Source organism: Culex quinquefasciatus, chromosome 1 (genome assembly GCF_015732765.1).
Source record: "Culex quinquefasciatus strain JHB chromosome 1, VPISU_Cqui_1.0_pri_paternal, whole genome shotgun sequence".
NCBI lineage: Eukaryota > Metazoa > Arthropoda > Insecta > Diptera > Culicidae > Culex > Culex quinquefasciatus.
This window is the reverse complement of record NC_051861.1, coordinates 16,207,303-16,228,431: the sequence shown is the minus strand read 5'-3', so window position 1 is coordinate 16,228,431 and position 21,129 is coordinate 16,207,303. Positions and strand designations below refer to the sequence as shown.

The window sequence follows — 21,129 nt, the reverse complement described above, 5'->3', positions numbered from 1 at the left end:
CTTTTATCAACAAAAGTTACACTAAAAAGTATTGAAATTTTGTAAAATCCATATATTAATACCAAATAACTTAGTATGTTTGGTTAAATGAAGTTTAAACTCTATAAATATGCCAAAAATCACTTTTAATTCATGTTTTGAAAGATTTCCATCGATTTTGAAAAGTTTATTGAAGAAAAATCAAAGTGTCTCATTGTTACCCATGGGCTGAAATGAGTGGGGAACAATGAGACAGCCCTGGATTCTGGGTATATTCTAAATTTTGGCCAAATCTAATGAAAGGACATTGTAACCCAACTTAATCTCTATGGAACGTCGAAAGAAATTTGAAGAAATATTAGTTTTGGTGTAAATGGCAGCCTTCGAGCGAAAAAGTAATTTTTGTCCATAATTTACTTTTACACCCCATAATCAAACATTTATGAATTACTTTTCAAGGGAGCGTCCATAACCAAAGCCACTATTATGTCAGATGTGTATCTAGTAGACACACCTTTCCCTCAAATATGAGCCTGATTGATTGAAACTACGACTTGTGAGAGCCATTTTATCATTGTTCCCTGTGTCTCATTGATGACTACTCTACCCTATACTGACGGCATTGAACTCGCGATGACGCGTGATTGATTCCTCTAGCTTTTGGGGAGGCACGTTTTTGCGAATGACCCTTCGCTGTGATTAACAAACGATTAATCGAGTTGTAATTGTCCGGCAATTAACACCTTGTAGATTGGCAATCGGTTATGAAAAATTGGCGCCCTGGGGGGTTATTGATAACGTGATGTGTCGAATTCAGGTCAAACGTGCCAAAGTAGAGTACATTGGAATATAATGAAGATTTCCAATTTTTAATCCGTTCAATTTAAGTATATCAAGTTTCATAGCTTGATTCACCACTAGGGCGACAAGAAAAATTTCAAACTTTGGAAAATCTCGAGAAATACCCCTTGGCTTTTCTAAACAAGTCCACTTTTAAATCTTTAAGCCCGTATAAAAGTGCTATAATAAACATTCTAGCATAGTTATTATTGGTGATGATAAATTAGAACATTTTGAGGTATAACTTTTCCTCCAAACTCCCTGTCCACTAAAATAAATTTCTGGAGTCGACTGCCACATAATTTTTGTTACTTACGGCATTTCCTTAAAGGTACTTCTAAAAACGCAAGTCAATGCAGGCTTCCTGGTTCACCTTAAAGAGTGTTACTTTTTACTGCGTATGTACTCCTTTTTTTTTTTTTTTTTTTTTTTGAATTAAATATACTTTATTGAATCTTTTTTATAATAATTACATTTGGTTTACATAATAAGTGGTCAGCTGTGGCTCTTCAGCTTTAGTTTGCTTTTCGTGATTTAAACACTGTTCATTTTTATAACTTTAAAAGTATATGATTTATCATTTTTGTAACACTAGGTACAATGAGGAAAAAAATGTTAAGAAAACATAACCTAACCTAAAACTAACTTAATCTTACCATAAACTAAACCAATCCTTGAATCAAGGGGTATTCAGAAATAGCACATTTTTCCCTGAATTTCAAACATTTTCTCTTGAATCTTCTGATCCAACATTTTAACTTCTGCTAATTCATGAACCTCACTTGATCTTGTCCAGCCAGGAACATTCAAAACCATTTTGAGTACCTTGTTTTGGACACGCTGGAGCTTCAATTTATGAGTTCTAGCGCAACACTCCCAAACAGGTACTGCATACTCAATAACGGGGTAAATTATTTGTTTGTAAACTGCTAACTTATTTTTCAAAGATAGCTTTGATTTTCTGTTAATTAAAGGATACAAACACCTGATGAGAATGCTGCACTTGTTCAATATTTTATCTACATGCTGCCGAAACAAAAGTTTCGAGTCAAGTATGAGACCTAAATAGACAACTTCCTTTGACCAGGGTATCGAAACATCATTCATTTTAATCAAAACATCATCCTTTGGGACAAATCTGGCCGATTTGGAAAGTGGAAAAATGATGGTTTGAGTTTTGGCTGCATTTATGCGAATTTTCCAGTCGCCAAAGTATTCGGAAAGAACGTCAAGACCCTTCTGAAGACGGCCAACTAAATATCTGGTTATTTTACCCTTATAAATAACGGCAGTGTCATCAGCAAAAAGTGACAACACACCATTACCAGGAAGAGTAGGCAAATCAGATGTAAAAATATTGTACAGAAGTGGGCCAAGAATACTTCCTTGGGAACCCCAGCATCAATGTTGAATAATCCAGAAGCAATCCCATTCAGAAAAACCTTGAACGATCTCTCCGAAAGATAGTGCTGGATAATTTTGATAAGATACATTGGAAAACCGTATAAATACAGTTTATGTATCAAACCATCATGCCAAACATTGTCAAAAGCCTTCTCAACATCCAACAAAGCCATAGCAGTTGATTTAGACTCAAGCTTGTTCTGCTTGATGATTTTAGTTACTCTCGTAAGCTGATGAGCAGTATTATGTCCCTTTCGGAAGCCAAACTGCTCGTTCAAAATTATATTATTATCGTTGGTAAAATCCAAAAGCCTTGAATAGATGACCTTCTCAAAGAGTTTGGACAGACTACTCAAAAGACTAATGGGGCGATAACTTGTTGGCGATGTTGGATCTTTTTGAGGCTTCAAAATTGGTATGACTTTGCCCAGCTTCCAATTGGTGGGGAAGTAACCAAGTTGCAAACATTTATTGAAAATATTGGCTAGATGTTGAAAGAACTGATCACTCTGTTTTTTCAACACCAGATTAAAAATGTTATCAAAGCCTGGAGCTTTCATATTTTTCATTTGTTTAACTGCAACTTTGACTTCCTCACCAGAAACATGGGAATCTGCAGGAAATTCAAAGGTAGAGTCATTGATTGTTGAAATACTATTGGCAACTGATGTTTCTTTACGGCTGGTCATGGAAGCGCCAAGATTATGTGAACTAACAAAATGAAGCCCAAGTGCATTTGCCTTTTCCTCGGATGTAATCAAAGGAGAATCCTCAACAATAAGAGGAGGAATAGGCTTTGGTTTGTTTTTAAGAACTTTTGAAAGTTTCCAAAATGGTTTTGAATAATTCCCAAGCTGGCTTACATGTTTTGAAAATTCTTGATTTCTGATATTGTCAAGTCGGTCTTGTATGATTTTGTTCAAATTGTTCACTGAAATCTTTTGTCATAGTCCCCAGTCCGTTGATATTGTCTCCTATAAACATTCCTAAGTCTAATCAAGTGTTTAGTATCTACGTCAATATCAGTTACCTTAAAATTAACAGGAACCTCCCGAACGTTGGCAGCCTCTGCTTGGTTGATAGCCTGCTGGATCACCTCCAGCGAACGATCAATATCGGCAGAAGTTTCCGGGTGTTGATCATAGTCGATGTTGCTGTCTACCACTTGCTGAAACTGCTGCCAGTCAACGTTGTGGTAATCTTTCCGGGTTGGTTGCCGCTGCGGAGTAACGGAAGCTCCAACCTCCACAACCACCGGATAGTGATCAGAACTCAACTCTTCAAACACCTCAGGATGAGCCACGTTCTCAGCCATATTGGTAATGAAGAAGTCGCGTATGTACTCCTAATTAAGGCAAAGACCTCAGAATCGAACTTGAAAAAAATGAAAACCTCAAACCAGACGAGCATTCTATCAGAAAATGACTTTTTTTTTGTTTTAAAATCGGCAAAAAAAAACCTACAACTTTGTCGAAGAGACCAAATTGATCACAAAATTCGAATATTTACGTACCGTTTTTGTATGAAAACCTGTCAAAATCTTTTAGAGACTTGTATAGGTGAACCAAGGCTTTTTCGGTCATAGGGAAGTTGCCTACAAAGTTTGAACCAAATAAATAGTTAAAACATCTATAGCTTTCTCTTCCCATATTAATGTTCCTTTAATGATAACTATATTACTAATTTTACTTTCGAACCTTTCTTTCGTTGAAGAGTTTCCCACAACCTCAAGAGATCTCTTTTGTTCTATAAAATTTCATTCGGCAAATTCCATCCAATTCAACGGTCTGTTACCGTTACGAAATTTCAATTCACCTGTTCCAAAATGAAAGCCACCACTCTTTATAGAGACGAAATGCCTTAATGAGTTCGGTGACACTGCGCTGCTTTCTCCTGCTTGTGAAAGGGTTATAAATTCACACAAAGACACGAAATGATCCTTTAGCCAGGTGTGTAGCTCTGCTGCATTCCATCCGGTCAACAACCTACCCGCGAAAAAAAGGACATCCGCCCCCCCCCCCCCCCCACCCAACTCACGAAAAGTTTGAAATTAGAATAAAGAACTCTTTACGACCTTTGCTGGCGCTGCTGCGGCTCCTGCACTCGGTCATAAAAGTGGCATCGTTCCAGTGCCTTCCACAGCACATACAGAACAAGGAAGTAGCACTGAACTTGGCCCCGGCGACGAACCCTCACCCATCCCACTCCCAGGAAAAGCTCACAGAATTTTGGGACCAGGACCTACCGCACTTTGAAAAAGGGGCAAAATGAGAGAAATTTTCCCGGCGTTAGACAAAGGAAAAATTTCCACAAGAGAGCGAGTGTGAGAGAGGGTGCTACTTTTTGGGAGAGTGAGAGCACTGAAAAGCGGACAAGGTTAGCAGCCCAACAACCTGCGAGGAACGCTGGCAATAATCCTTTATGTGTTCTGGGAACATGAGGAGGAATCCTGTCTCGGGAGAGGGTGGCAGTGGGGCATGAAGAAAAATTCTCGACCGAGACGAAAAGTTGTGCCAGACTTCCTAGAAGAAGAAAAAGTTTCGCGGTGAAGCTGATTTCAGTGGGGCAGGGATGCCAGTAGGATTTATTAGTATTTGTAATATTTGAGTAATTCTCTACGTAAATGTCAAACATACAGTCATATAACCAATTATATTGGGATAAAACCAGATTTGCGATCGAAACTGACAATACAATTCTTGATAAAGTGCGCCGTTTCCAAGTTACAGGTATTCTAGGTCAAAATATTCAACAAATCAAGCAAAACATTGTAATAGGACCGAAGCCGAAGTGTAAACAAAGAGTCTATCCTGCTCACGTCAGTTGATGTTTACATTAGGAATGAGCAGGATAGACTCTTTGTTTACACTTCGGCTTCGGCCCTATTGCAATGTTTTGCTAGAAATGTTCAGTTTTGTTGTGATTTAAGAATATTTCATAAAGAAAAATCACATCTACAGAAAAAAACAATGCTGAGAAAATTTCATACATTTTTTATTACGACAAATCTTACATTTTTTGCTAGCTTATGATTGAAAATTTCTTTTAAGACTATCAACGCTACCAATATCAGCCGTTTATCTCCCCCTGATCAGGTACTCACTTTTTTAAACTAGGATTTCGCCTTGCTGTTTATGTCCTATCTTATAAATAACTATCCGACGAAAAATTGGCGAATCTTTTGTTTTAGTTGCATTCAATCATATTTATTTCAACTTCAGAAAACACCTTTTGAATTGGATTTTTTTCAGTGAAACGTTGAAATTTTCAGCTCTTAAAATGTTTGCTGAATAGTAGTATATGCAACAAGTTGCAAAATGAAGATTTTTTCAACACGAGTCGTACATTTATCCAAAGAGGTTTACAGAGTTGGATAAATAAGACGAGGGCTGAAAAAATCATGATTTGCAACGAGTTGCTTACAACATTTTTTGTAATTCCGAAAAACGCCTTTTGAATGGAATTTTATTTCATACACCCATGTGTTTTTTTTTTCAAATATTGAAAAATGTTACTATTTGATACCGCACCCTTATGCGGAAGTAGAACTTTTCAGCACTGTTATTTTGGTAGAGAAAAGTAGGCAAAATAGTAGTTTATGCAACAAGTTGCAAAAAGAGGATTTCTTCAGCACGAGTCGTACATTTATCCAACCAGGTTCGCCGAGTTGGATTAATACAAAGAGTGCTGAAAAAATCAAGTTTTGCAACGAGTTCCAAAAAAACATTATTTGCAATTCCAAAAAAACACACACTGAGTGAAATTTTATGTCAAATTTTCATGTATTTTGTCAATAAATCGTTTAAATCAAAAAAAGATGTTGAAAAGTGTTACTTTTCGAAACAAGTGCTGAAAAGTTCAATTATTCAGCACCCATTTGAGTGCTGAAAAGTAGAACTTTTCAGCATTTATTTTGAAAAGTGTTGCTATTCGATTCTGTTATTTTTGGTACAGAAAAGTAGGCTATTTCGTCGTTCAAGAATGACAGGAAAAGTAAATAGTTTCACGACGGAATTGTAGAATATTTATTTAAATGCTGTGAAATTTCGACAAGCAGATATTTTTGAAGAAATGTTTGTAAATCCACCATTTCACTGTTGAACGTTCGGCTTGAAATTTTAATAAAATATTTTGACAAACATTGAACATTGCCATATCTGGCCACAATCCTCGTACTTGACCTACCACACCGTTGAACAGCTTGCAAGTGATACTATGTGCCACTGGTGAAATTCATCTTCATTTTGTTTGCATTTACCTTACTGACTCGCTACTCGGGGTCGGGGCTGTGTCGAGAGCTGCCCACGGCGATGGAAAACGTATCGGGTGTCAAGTTAACGCTCTGGAGCTGCTGTATAGTACCTGTCGTATGCTCGTAAAAATAGAGCTATCTTCTTGAATTGGTGGAACTTTTCTATTCCTGGAACATATTTTTATGGAGGTGCGATACTGTACATTCTATAGCATTCAACATTCTTTGTTGAGCGAAAGGTTCAATTTGGCTTTTTCAACCAACAGGTCAATTTCGAGTTCAACACTTCCTCGCCATGAGTGTCATTTAAATTTCTTCAACCATTGAGAAGTAGCCTTATCTCCTTGTCCTTACATTTTCAAGTCGTGCAAAAACTGACACCGCTAGAATTTCCTTTTTTGCGAGCTCGTTCACTCCTTATTTACACATCCTTAACTTGGTATTTAATAATCGAACAGCTAAATCTTTCCATAGCCAGCAATACCAACTGTGGCATGTTTGTTTATTTATTTATTTGTTTAGTGTATGTTTTCCGCTTTAGGGCCGCCGTCGCGACGTCTGCTTGAACTTCTGGAACTAGAAGCCAGCTGGGCGCCCGCGCAACGTAAAGCAGTAACAACTACAGCGTGATTAGATATTTGCCCCGGGCAAACTAAGTGTCACGTGTGCTGATTTTGCGATTAGCGCTGAGCTGAAAAGACCTTATTAAGAAGATGTTCAAACAGGACAAATGAGGTTATGCGCTTTGTAAGTTTCCACCTGTTGGCAACACCGTGGGAACCAATTAAACAATGAAAAAATACGAGTCTCCATTTAACCCTTTGAAGCCTGACTCAAAAAATATTTTTTTTATTTAATGCTGGAAAAATGATTCTTCAGACCATACGAAAATTATAGGCTAGATTTGGAAATTTTCATTTTTGGGTCCTATATCCTGAAAAGGTTAAAGGAGAAGCACTGTACTCTACTACTACTTGTTTTTTCTTGTAAATGCTATTAAGCAAAGATTTTGAAGCAGTTAAAAAACCAAAATGTCAGCTTTAGTCACGTTGTTTTCTGAATAGTAATATTTGATCAAAAAATTAAAGGAAGTTTTCCAATTGTTAAAAAGAAAACAAATTTGGAACTTTTTTTGAGGATTGGGCAGAGTGGTTCAACCCGTTCAGGCCTGAATTTTCAAAACAATATTTTGACAAAGGACTTTGTCTTAAAGCTCTATCTGCGGTGTCAATGCAAAATTTTTCGAAAATGTAGCGTTACCGTCGCAAGCCCTCGGCGTGACATTCTGTTTCTGTTGCGTAGATGCCGTGAAAACTATTTAAGCTAAAAGTTAGCCTCTGGAGGATTTAGTGTCCATCAGACTTTCATCTAAGACGGACCTTACGTTGGGAATTTTATTGCTCACACACACACACGCAGGTGGTGCACGAACTTGAGAGGAGTCCAAGAAGTTATAGACGTATCCAGTTTGAAATGGCCGCTAGGTGGCCAATGGTGTTAGAAATGACAGCTTTCATGTATTTGAATATGGGAGCTCAGGAAAACTAAATTTTTAAGCAATAAAATGATTATTTATGATAAAAGTATTGATTGATTAGGTGTACAAAATGTGTCTAGAATATTATTAAAATAAAAACTGTTCGAAAAATTTGCAATTGGGATAAGTACACCATTCGATTCAGCAGGAATTTTGGGCACCAAAAATATATAGTTTTCATATGTTAAGTATTTTATTTTAGAAGAAAATTAACAAAAAGTATGAAAATCGAGACACTTAGTATGGGAGCTGTCAAATCTCTCACCATCAAAAAGCAGCGTTGAGCTTTCGCTGGATTTGTCTATTGACGGTAGCCAGAACGGTCACCGGAATACCGAAATTATTGGGAACAATTTGGTAGGATATCGGTCACACCCGGAGTGGCCATTGCCCTGAGGGAAGGTTCTACCGGGAGGACATTTACGGAACCATACAAATTTGGGCAATATGGGTATCAAAATTCATGGTTTTTGATACTGGTGATGAAAATGACCATTTTGGCAGGATTGGCCACACCGGAGTGGCCATTGCCCTGGGAAGGTTCTACCGGGAGGACATTTACGGAACCATACAAATTTGGGCAATATGGGTATCAAAATTCATGGTTTTTGATACTGGTAATGAAAATGGCCATTTTGGCAGGATTGGCCACACCCGGAGTGGCCATTGCCCTGAGGGAAGGTTCTACCGGGAGGACATTTACGGAATCATACAAATTTGGGCAATATGGGTATCAAAATTCATGGTTTTTGATACTGGTAATGAAAATGACCATTTTGGCAGGATTGGCCACACCCGGAGTGGCCATTGCCCTGAGGGAAGGTTCTACCGGGAGGACAGTTACGGAACCATACAAATTTGGGCAATATGGGTATCAAAATTCATGGTTTTTGATACTGGTGATGAAAATGGCCATTTTGGCAGTATTGGCCACACCCGGAGTGGCCAGTGCCCTGGGGGAAGGTTCTACCGGGAGGACATTTACGGAACCATACAAATTTGGGCAATATGGGTATCAAAATTCATGGTTTTTGATACTGGTGATGAAAATGACCATTTTGGCAGGATTGGCCACACCCGGGTGGCCATTGCCCTGAGGAAGGTTCTACCGGGAGGACATTTACGGAACCATACAAATTTGGGCAATATGGGTATCAAAATTCATGGTTTTGATACTGGTAATGAAAATGGCCATTTTGGCAGGATTGGCCACACCCGGAGTGGCCATTGCCCTGAGGAAGGTTCTACCGGGAGGACATTTACGGAACCATACAAATTTGGGCAATATGGGTATCAAAATTCATGGTTTTTGATACTGGTAATGAAAATGACCATTTTGGCAGGATTGGCCACACCCGGAGTGGCCATTGCCCTGAGGGAAGGTTCTACCGGGAGGACATTTACGGAACCATACAAATTTGGGCAATATGGGTATCAAAATTCATGGTTTTTGATACTGGTGATGAAAATGACCATTTTGGCAGGATTGGCCACACCCGGAGTGGCCATTGCCCTGAGGGAAGGTTCTACCGGGAGGACATTTACGGAACCATACAAATTTGGGCAATATGGGTATCAAAATTCATGGTTTTTGATACTGGTAATGAAAATGACCATTTTGGCAGGATTGGCCACACCCGGAGTGGCCATTGCCCTGAGGGAAGGTTCTACCGGGAGGACATTTACGGAACCATACAAATTTGGGCAATATGGGTATCAAAATTCATGGTTTTTGATACTGGTGATGAAAATGACCATTTTGGCAGGATTGGCCACACCCGGAGTGGCCATTGCCCTGAGGGAAGGTTCTACCGGGAGGACATTTACGAAACCATACAAATTTGGGCAATATGGGTATCAAAATTCATGGTTTTGATACTGGTAATGAAAATGGCCATTTTGGCAGGATTGGCCACACCCGGGTGGCCATTGCCCTGAGGAAGGTTCTACCGGGAGGACATTTACGGAACCATACAAATTTGGGCAATATGGGTATCAAAATTCATGGTTTTTGATACTGGTAATGAAAATGACCATTTTGGCAGGATTGGCCACACCCGGAGTGGCCATTGCCCTGAGGGAAGGTTCTACCGGGAGGACATTTACGGAACCATACAAATTTGGGCAATATGGGTATCAAAATTCATGGTTTTGATACTGGTGATGAAAATGACCATTTTGGCAGGATTGGCCACACCCGGAGTGGCCATTGCCCTGAGGAAGGTTCTACCGGGAGGACATTTACGGAACCATACAAATTTGGGCAATATGGGTATCAAAATTCATGGTTTTTGATACTGGTAATGAAAATGGCCATTTTGGCAGGATTGGCCACACCGGAGTGGCCATTGCCCTGAGGAAGGTTCTACCGGGAGGACATTTACGGAACCATACAAATTTGGGCAATATGGGTATCAAAATTCATGGTTTTGATACTGGTAATGAAAATGACCATTTTGGCAGGATTGGCCACACCCGGAGTGGCCAGTGCCCTGGGGGAAGGTTCTACCGGGAGGACATTTACGGAACCATACAAATTTGGGCAATATGGGTATCAAAATTCATGGTTTTTGATACTGGTGATGAAAATGGCCATTTTGGCAGGATTGGCCACACCCGGAGTGGCCAGTGCCCTGGGGGAAGGTTCTACCGGGAGGACATTTACGGAACCATACAAATTTGGGCAATATGGGTATCAAAATTCATGGTTTTTGATACTGGTAATGAAAATGACCATTTTGGCAGGATTGGCCACACCCGGAGTGGCCATTGCCCTGAGGGAAGGTTCTACCGGGAGGACATTTACGGAACCATACAAATTTGGGCAATATGGGTATCATAATTCATGGTTTTTGATACTGGTGATGAAAATGACCATTTTGGCAGGATTGGCCACACCCGGAGTGGCCATTGCCCTGAGGGAAGGTTCTACAGGGAGGACATTTACGGAACCATACAAATTTGGGCAATATGGGTATCAAAATTCATGGTTTTTGATACTGGTAATGAAAATGACCATTTTGGCAGGATTGGCCACACCCGAAGTGCCCATTGCCCTGAGGGAAGGTTCTACCGGGAGGACATTTACGGAACCATACGACTTGGGGCAATATGGGTATCAAAATTCATGGTTTTTGAAACTGATAATGAAAATGGCCATTTTGACTGGATTGGCCACACCCGGAGTGGCCAGTGCCCTCGGGAAGGTTCTACCGGGGGGACATTAATCGAACCATACGACTTGGGGCAATATGGGTATCAAAATTCATGGTTTTTGAAACTGATAATGAAAATGGCCATTTTGACTGGATTGGCCACACCCGGAGTGGCCAGTGCCCTCGGGAAGGTTCTACCGGGGGGACATAAATCGAACCATACGACTTGGGGCAATATGGGTATCAAAATTCATGGTTTTTGAAACTGATAATGAAAATGGCCATTTTGACTGGATTGGCCACACCCGGAGTGGCCAGTGCCCTCGGGAAGGTTCTACCGGGGGACATTAATCGAACCATACGACTTGGGGCAATATGGGTATCAAAATTCATGGTTTTTGAAACTGATAATGAAAATGGCCATTTTGACTGGATTGGCCACACCCGGAGTGGCCAGTGCCCTCGGGAAGGTTCTACCGTGGGGACATGAATCGAACCATACGACTTAGGGCAATATGGGTATCAAAATTCATGGTTTTTGAAACTGATAATGAAAATGGCCATTTTGACTGGATTGGCCACACCCGGAGTGGCCAGTGCCCTCGGGAAGGTTCTACCGTGGGGACATGAATCGAACCATACGACTTAGGGCAATATGGGTATCAAAATTCATGGTTTTTGAAACTGGTAATGAAAATGGCCATTTTGACTGGATTTGCCATACCCGGAGTGGCCAGTGCCCTCGGGAAGGTTCTACCGGGGGGACATTAATCGAACTATTCGACTTGGGGCAATATGGGTACCAAAATTCATGGTTTTTGATACTGGACATGAAAATTACCATTTTGATTGGACATTTTCCGAACCATACTTGTTTTGACAATTTATTTCCACAGAGGTGCCAAAGATTGAACACATTTTATAGGAATAAATTATTTAGGATTAAATACATAGGCAATGTTTTAAAAATATAAAATAAAATAGAATATTTTTTAGGAGTTTTGTACAAAGTTCTTTGTCATATTGGTCATGTAGAACATAACCACCTGCACCTTTTTTTAGTTAACGATGGGAAAATGATTCATACAAAAACTATAGGCTACTTTGGAAAATTTTGATACATATATGACCCATCAAGCCTAAAAGGGTTAAAAAATTAAAAAGGATAAAAAAATCCTCAAAAAAACAAGAAACTGCCATCTGGTTCTGAATTGTGGAGGCCAATATTCGAGCAGCTTTCAACATTCATTCATGAATACCGAAAATACCACTACCACTCAGCAATTTGTTGTGCACAAAGACCACTGATGACTTTTCTCTCTGCTTCTCTCTCAATCTATTCAGGCGCATGCATTTTTTGGAAAATGTTTTATGAAAATGAATTAAACATAATGACTTATAATGGAACTGAGACAAAACTCAATATATTTATAATATTAACTATCAAATCACTCGTTGCTGTAATAAAAATAGTACCCTTTTATAATTTTATTAGATACCTCTCCACCTCACTTTCTCTCGCATTCTCACCAAACAACCTGAGTATCAACACGTGTTTAGAGCATCAACAAACCGGCATAGAAAAAATGCTTTATAGGGAGTGTTCTTTTATTACGTAACGCAGTTTGGGGACATGGGGGTCGAAGGCCGTGTTATGCACCTTAAAAAAAACAAATTTTGTATGGAAATTTTGTTAACAGGGAAGGGGAAGGAAGTACACAAATCCAAATTTCATTTTCATTCATTTGTCAAACATTTCGGCTTGCCAAAAGTCAACGTCTTTTTTTAAATTATTCAATGTGGGAAGTTTTTGATTGGTTTTTGATCACTATTGCACACTTTGCACCAAATTCTCCCCCTGTGCAAATCATAACTGCACACAAAATATTTGCACAATGAAAATCAAATTCCTTCCCCACCCCGCTCGCCTAGAGTGGTGCGAGTCTCGACTGAGCTTTTATGCTTTCGACCACTTTAGATCAGTTTCAAACTAGGGAGTGTGTCTTAACTAGTTTTTTTCTGCTTTAGTTTGAGGTGTACACTTTGTTAGAGAGCTTTCTACAACTTTCACAATTGTTGCAAAATCTCTGAAATCAGCAATAATTTAGAAGAAAAATTAACTAAGTCTCATTCATCAGTCATTTTTGACAAGGCGTCGCTGGTGTGCTATCTTGTGACACGTCTTACCTTTTCACAGCAAACACGTGTATAAAAATAGAAATTAAGAGCCATGGTTTCAACATTTTAATGAAAAAAGTGTTTTAAAATGCATTTTACACCTGTCCAGTTTTTTTGCCATCATTAGTTTCCAAAATATCTAAGTGTTGACGAAAATTTTATTTTTCGCGATTTTTTTTTTTTTTTTTGCTGTACTGTGCATTGGAATTTCATCCCGAGCAGGGGTAAATAACACGGGAATACCAAATTTTGGTATTACTTGGGCAAATAACAGTGACCAAAATGTGCCCTTGGTTGCCCAGTAATAAATGGTAAAATACCATGAAATCATACCAAAATCTTGTATGTGTAAGGGCACAACAATACCAAACCATGTTATTCCAAGGGTAAAATAATACCTCAAAATAGAACCATTTCAATACCAAGTTGAAGTCTTCTGGATTTTTGAACATTGCTTGAATACCAAAACTTGGTATTACCATGGTTTTATTTTTAGGTATTCCCGCGCACTTGGAAAATCATATTTTGGTATTTCTGTGGTCTTTCACATACATGATTTTAGTATGATTTCATGGTATTTTACCATCTATTACTGGGCAACCAAGAGCACATTATGGTCGCTGGTATTTGAACAAGTAATACCAAAATTTGGTATTTTCATACCATTTTTAGTGCAGCAGTTGCAGTTAGTGAAAAAAACTTAAATGATCCTTATGCAACAGCCAAATCTACTCACCTGATGATTCCATGTTGTTATTAGTGATATTCTTCACCACACCGAATGCATTTGTCATTGATGAACGGCCTGTGCTTGAAGTTCTTGAAGATTCTGAAAAATAACAAGATTGAAAAATAAGTATTATTAAAATGAAACTGAATTGAAATTCACAAAAATTCATTAATCTGTCGATTGACTCGTTTTTCAAAGTATTTGGTAATCCCGACTTAGAAATATTTCAACGTTTTTGAAAAAAATATTAGTGGGTATATCACACTAATTTTTAAAATAATCTTTAACATTTTTGGGTTTCAAGTCATTTTAGCGCAAAATTAATTAACTCGTAAATTTTTTTAACAAATTTCCCATAGTTTCAGAGAAAATTGATGAAACCTTTCAATATTCAAATAATACCAAAATGTGCCATCCTGACTTGAAATTTTTTCCACAATTTCAAGTCATTTCTGTAGGGGGTATATCAAAAATGTTTAAAATAAAGTTTGAAATTTCCGGTTTTGAATGAAAGCATTCGCTTTGAGACACCATTTTAGCGCAAAATTAATTATTTTGTCAAAATTGGTCAAAATTTTCCCATAGTTTCAGAGGAATTTGATAAAACACTTAAATACCAAAATAATACCAAAATGTGCCATCCTGACTTAGAAAATTTTCCACAATTTCAAGTCATTTCTGTAGGGGGTATATCAAAAATGTTTAAAATCAAGTTTGAAATTTCCGGTTTTCAATGAAAGCTTTGAGACATCATTTTAATGCAAAATTAATTATTTTGTCAAAATTGGTCAAAATTTTCCCATAGTTTCAGAGGAATTTGATAAAACACTTTAATACCAAAATAACACCAAAATGTGGTGTTCGACCATTGACAAATTCTGCAATTTTTCAATATCAAAACAATACCTTAAATTGGTATGATACCACATTTTGCTCTTTCATAATCCTTAAGACAAATTTTAAAGGGTCCAGGAATACCAAAATTTGGTATTGATACCAGAGAAAGGTATTATTACGCATTTCCCTTGTTATTTACCCATGCTCGGGATAAACATTCAAAACATTTTTTAACAAGCCCAAACATGCTAAATATTATAATCAATGCAGAAAAATGCATTTTAGATTGTTTTCAGTTGATAAGATTTCTATTTTAGTGGAAATTTTGAAGTTTTTTGGAAAAAAATTGTTGCCCCCTGATTGTTCAGACCAATTTTGAAGGGGGGACATAAACGACATAAACTTTGAAAAATATTTGCAACGGCCTAACTCGACGTTACAACGGTGAAGAATTTGGTTCCTTCATTATATTTTAAAAAAGACTGTGTTTCTGCTCTGATAATCAACAAAAACTAGACTTTTTTATGTTATTTAACGTAAAATTGAATGCTAAATCGAATGCCATCATTGGTTTTCGAAAAAAAAGTCTATTTTTTGCAGCCGCTGTACATTCCGTGGCGTTACAACGAAGAATTTTACAAACGAACCAAATTTGATCCACCTAGTTGGGAATTTTATCCTATTTTTAGAATATGATCAGATTTGGAAAAATTGTCCCTGTCTACCGGAGATATTTTGGGTATCCACAGGTGATTTTGAGGTTTTTTTGCTGATTGAGGAAATCATGATATCGTCTGTTGTGTGCTATCTTGTGACAACGACCATTTTGGTCGAAAATGAGTTAATGATGACGTTTTGCTGTACTTAATAAACACTACAAGATGCTTTAATCCGATTTCGGAAATTCGCTTCCGTTTCCAGATATCGCAAAACACACTTGTGACATAGACCATTTTATCGTCAAAATTATCTTGCACACTTGTGACACGTCATACATGTTGTTGGAAAATGTGGAAAAAAATTCAAATTTTTCATAGATTTGTGTTGATACTTATTGTTTAAATCAAATCCATCTTTTGTTTGAGAAAATATACTGATTAAGTTGATTAAACCATTGATTTGAGCTTATTTTAGTTTGTATGGGAATTCTGTGCACACTTGTGACACGTAGTACAATATTACTTTTAAAACACACTTGTGACACGTGCTTTTCAGATTTTTGTTAACATAATTTACTGTATTTTTTAACTGGTGTAACCAAATTAGTTGAAACTTAGAGCGTTTGTTTAGCGATATTATACGAATCGATTGCTTAAAAAGTTTGACTCCATTGTTCATAGTTTTGAAATTATTTACCATCAAACTTTAAAATTCGATTTTCTCGAAAAGTACTAAATGGTCGTTGTCACAAGATAGCACACAACAGACGATATGTCGGTTTATTCTGCCCACCATTGAAAAAATGGCTAATATCCACTTTTGGCAAAAACGAGAGAGGACGTTCCAACGCATCTTCTGGAACTTGAATTTTACTGAAATAGTGTCTAGACTTGGCTGCCGATGCGAAAAACTAAACGGCTAATATGCCACTCTTATGGGAAATTACCTTGACGGAGATTTTGTGTCAAACACTAAAACGCGTTTTTCTCGGAATACTTGATTTGGCATAATAGCCGAATTTTCAATTATGGGCAGTATTGCAGTTTATACTATACTTGCGTCAAGGTTATTAATCTTTGAATGTTTGTAAAAGTTAAAGGTTTTCAATTTTCACAGTGGTATACTAGCCCGGACATGTGGTCAATTCAAAAGGATTTGCAGGGAGGGTACATAATATAATAATAAATCTTAGTGTAAATTTAGCTTACAATGAATGGTACCAGTTTTTTTTTTCAAAATGTCTTTTTTAAGGCAGATAATAAAACAATAATTTAAAAATAAATAAAAGTCTTCCTTTTCAGCTTTTACTCCAAAAATGTCCTAAACAACTAACGTTAACACTTACACTTGAATAAAAATGTATGTTTTGTCAATCAAGATGTCGATCAAACTGTAGTAAATGATTGAGATAACGAGTAATTTTCAAGAAACGTTTATGACACTGACGTGCACGCTCAGTTGACACTACCAACATCTTCTCAGCAGTCACTTTAGCTGATACAGCCATCACAATTTGTGTATAGACAATCATGTGAACACGTTGAGGGTGTGCGGCCAGAATGTTGAGTTTTAAAATAAAGTTGTGTGCATTATTTTTCATCTGTCATATGGTAGCATCAGAAGACATACAGAGTGAGTATTTCAACATAAAATCCATTATTTTTTAAATCGATTCATTGAAGCGTTATCATTATCCAACAAAAATTGTAGCAGACCTAAAAATAAATAATCTGGGTACCTCTTCTGAGGAAAGAAAACACATAACGGATGAGGAATTTTACAAACCTTCCCCGTTTTTTTTTAAAGAAAAATGTGAATGCAACAGTGGCATTATACTTATCTTATTTTAAGTGTTTTATTTTCTGGGAATTATCATTTTCAATTAATTTACCGCAAATTGAATAATCACCGAGATAAACAACAGAACTGCTCAAACGGAATGCTTAGTATAGACTGTTCCTTAGCACCAAAGCAAAATGAAAAAAAAACGTATTTTTAGCGTTAGCTGTGTTGGTGGAATACTAAAATCATTGTATTGCGTTCTTTCTTCTCTCTGCCATATTAGCAGCATTAATGGAAGAATCCGTAAACAACTATAAAAATAATAATTCAACAATGCAAGCTTTTATATTTTCAGATACTCCAAATGTATGGTACATTGAGCCAACAATTAATCGAAACGCTTATGGCGCTACCGTTGCGTATTCTTTGAACGGTACATCATGGTTATTGGACTTAACGGACGTTGCACTGAATAAAGTGCCAATAGTGTACAATAAAAATGGCGTTATAACAGAAGACACAATCAAGGTTCAGAATTGTTCTGTACAGGTAAATCGTCTCAAATATTGAAAAAAAACATATTTAAAGCTTCATTTTTTTTAGACAACGGGAAATCTGCCTATATTTCAACAATTAGAATATTTGAATAATGTAACCAGAAGCACTCAACTCGATGAATCACACGATTCAATCAAACAGGTAATGCAATTCAAGATGGTTCAAATAAAAATGTTTGCAATTAAAAACTTTTCTTTTACTTGCAGTCAAACGTGTCATTATGTAACGATAAAACCAAATGGATGTTAACTGAAGGCCAAGATTCTTACGTGTTCATAGTTTTTAATAAATCTAATCAAAGTGATCAGTCAGTTCCGAAAGAGTTAGTTTATGGCTTAAGTGCAGTCTCTTTTCTATTACTGTTGTTGTCGTCCTGTTTGATTTATTGCAAGTGTGCATCACCTTCGGCGTCCGGGATGGAAGACTATCATATTGTTGATATTTGCCTGACGGGCTGTTGTAAATTTTAGAAATCCCTCGTTTGTAATAAAATAATTCAACTTTTGTTGAAGCAATAAGATATTTATTGACATGCTTCATATTTTTTAAAGAACGAAAGCAACATCAACCTAGGCGTTTTGTGTTTTTCCATACCCATTAATTTTTTTTTCCATTAATGAAGTTAACCCTCTACCACCCACATTTTTTTCGAAAATTTTTATTTTTCCCGTGTTCAGGGGGTCATTTTGAGCAACTTTTGTTTAGTTTATGTTTGTTAGTATATGGCCTATTCTACCACCTCCTATCATTACATTTGGGCTAAGTATTTTTTTCATGTTTTTACAGGTACTTTTTAAATTTTTTGCTTGTTTTTCACATTTTCTGTCATAAAATGGCACTATTGAGCAGTTCTCTAGGATTTCGGTCATTTGATTTTTTTTGTATTTTTTAATCCAACTGAAACTTTTTTGGTGCCTTCGGTATGCCCAAAGAAGCCATTTTACATCATTAGTTTGTCCATATAATTTTCCATACAAATTTTGCAGCTGTCCATACAAAAATGATGTTTGAAAATTCAAAAATCTGTATCTTTTGAAGGAATTTTTTGATCAATTTGGTGTCTTCGGCAAAGTTGTAGGTATGGAAACGGACTACACTTGAAAAAAATGATACACGGTAAAAAAAAATTTGGTGATTTTTTATTTAACTTTTTACCACTAAAACATGATTTGCAAAAAAACACTATTTCTTTTTATATGTTTTAGAGGACATTAAATGCCAACTTTTCAGAAATTTCCAGGTTGTGCAAAAAATCATTGACCGAGTTATGAATTTTTTTTATCAATACTGATTTTTTCAAGAAATCGAAAATTTGGTCGCAAAAATTTTTCATCTTCATTTTTCGATGTAAAATTGAATTTGCAATCAAAAAGTACTTTAGTGAAATTTTGATAAAGTGCACCGTTTTCAAGTTAAATCCATATTTATGTGACTTTTTTGAAAATAGTCGCAGTTTTTCATTTTTTAAAATTAGTGCACATGTTTGCCCACTTTTGAAAAAAATATTTTTGAAAAGCTGAGTCTCTATATTTTGCTTCGTCGGACTTTGTTGATACGACCTTAAGTTGCTGAGATATTGCAATGCAAAGGTTTAAAAACAGGATAATTGTTTTTTTCTAAGTCTCACCCAAACAGCCCACAATTTTTCAATGTCGATATCTCAGCAACTAATGGTCCGATTTTCAATGTTAAAATATGAAACACTTGTGAAATTTTCCGATCTTTTCGAAAACAATATTTACAAAATTTTCAATTCAAAACTAACATTTCAAAAGGGCCAAACATTCAATATTACGCCCTTTAAAAATGTTAGTCTTGATTTATAAATTATGAAAATATTGTTTTCGAAAAGATCGGAAAATTTCACAGAAGTTTTATATTTTAACATTGAAAATCGGACCATTAGTTGCTGAGATATCGACATTGAAAAATGGTGGGCTGTTTGGGTGAGACTTAGAAAATATCAATTTTCCTGTTTTAAAACCTTTGCATTGCAATATCTCAGCAACTTAAGGTCGTATCAACAAAGTCCGACGAAGCAAAATATAGAGACTCAGCTTTTCAAAAATATTTTTTTCAAAAGTGGGCAAACATGTGCACTAATTTTAAAAAATGAAAAACTGCGACTATTTTCAAAAAAGTCACATAAATATGGATTTAACTTGAAAACGGTGCACTTTATCAAAATTTCACTAAAGTACTTTTTGATTGCAAATTCAATTTTACATCGAAAAATGAAGATGAAAAATTTTTGCGTCCAAATTTTCGATTTCTTGAAAAAATCAGTATTGATAAAAAAAATTCATAACTCGGTCAATGATTTTTTGTACAACCTGGAAATTTCTGAAAAGTTGGCATTTAATGTCCTCTAAAACATATAAAAAGAAATAGTGTTTTTTTGCAAATCATGTTTTAGTGGTAAAAAGTTAAATAAAAAATCACCAAATTTTTTTCAAAGTGTAGTCCGTTTCCATACCTACAACTTTGCCGAAGACACCAAATTGATCAAAAAATTCCTTCAAAAGATACAGATTTTTGAATTTTCATACATCATTTTTGTATGGACAGCTGCCAAATTTGTATGGAAAATTATATGGACAAACTAATGATGCAAAGTGGCTTCTTTGGGCATACCGAAAGCACCAAAAAAGTTTCAGCCGGATTAAAAAATACAAAAATTAAAATTAAAGAAAAAATACCGATTCCGTAGAGAACTGCTCTATTATCATTTAAGGGCTAATACGCAATTCCAAGAAAAGGGGTCAAGAAATAGCTTTACGAACAGCAGAACAAAGGAAAGGAAACGATTTCTTGGGGCTATTCTTCATGCACCCTCTCTGTCTTTCTTTCGCTGTCGCTGCTGCCCATTTGATATTTTTTCTTGACCGATTTCTTCTGAAGTGAGGCATAGTCTGGGACACTAGAAAAATTAGTGCATACTTGTTTTTACTTAAAATATAGGAAATGTAGCAAAAAAAACAGCCAAAGTTGACCTCTAAAAATTTACATTTTTAAAAACATTGACAAAGTCAATAAAACAAGTAAAACTTCAATCCCATAAATTTTGTATAATTATAAGAGTGCTTCTTTTCAATGCAAAGATCAAAAATTGGTTGAAAAATTGATTTTTGGCGATTTTTTTTAATCGAGGGCGGGGATGAGCTGTAGAGGGTTAACTTGCATTAGGCGTAGTTTACACTTGTACACTAGGTGACAA

The 21,129-nt window shown here is 36.4% G+C and overlaps 1 long non-coding RNA gene across 1 annotated transcript; it reads left to right on the top strand.

Annotated features, from left to right (window-relative positions):
* The first annotated feature begins 17,055 nt into the window (after positions 1–17,055).
* Positions 17,056–18,426, top strand: LOC119765312. The gene is made up of 4 exons (XR_005276634.1): positions 17,056–17,204; positions 17,710–17,903; positions 17,958–18,053; positions 18,119–18,426. It is a non-coding gene; the product is annotated as an uncharacterized LOC119765312 (long non-coding RNA).
* Positions 18,427–21,129: the final 2,703 nt, after the last annotated feature.